We start from the raw sequence: 750 nt of genomic DNA, 5'->3' as shown, positions 1-750 counted from the left end.
ATAGAGGTTCTTAGGCAAAAGAAAATGGAAGAAAGAAATGAAAGAAGTCCCAATGTGACTGAGATAGAAACGTTAGACAGGACAGTAGCTCTGGTGAGGCCGACAGAGGCCAGATCAAAGGATAGTACAGTATGATGACAAACAAAACCCAAACCAAAAGGAACAACATCAACAAAAAAAGGCCAGTTGGATTTTGGAGTAATACAAACCCTAGGTTCACGGATGAGTTTTGTCACATACCAACTGTGTGACCTGATCAGTTTTAACCTCTTCCTCCTCAGCTCCCTTACTGGTGAAAACACACCTCATTGAGTTACTGTGAATATTATATGAGATTGTCCCTGGTGTCCATGAGATAACCCATGTTAGATATACATAATATATACAGTAAGTACCTCCAGGTGTGTTATGATCCTTCTGTGTTTGTTAGCTGCTGGTCACCCTAATTTTAAGTAGAGCAGAAAAATAATCACTGGCTTTGGAGATTCACAGCCTGAAACCAAGCAACAGTTTCAAAAAGGAAATTAATCAACATTTTTTGAGCACCTAGTGAGTTCGCCTTAGTTCAGTTAAAGACCATTTTGAGCACATACTTTGTACAAGATATAAGGTATTACTCTGGCAGTACAGGGACCCATTCTTTTTTTTTTTTTGTCTTTTTCCGTGTCCGGCAACGGATCGCAACCCTCAGTGTTGCCCCCGTACCGGACCGGGGACCGGCAACGGGATTGCAACCCTCGGTGTTGCTCC

This window comes from Galeopterus variegatus, unplaced genomic scaffold (assembly GCF_000696425.1).
Source record: "Galeopterus variegatus unplaced genomic scaffold, G_variegatus-3.0.2 Scaffold734, whole genome shotgun sequence".
Taxonomy (NCBI): domain Eukaryota; kingdom Metazoa; phylum Chordata; class Mammalia; order Dermoptera; family Cynocephalidae; genus Galeopterus; species Galeopterus variegatus.
The sequence above is the reverse complement of the archived record's forward strand: the minus strand, read 5'-3'. Positions refer to the sequence as shown.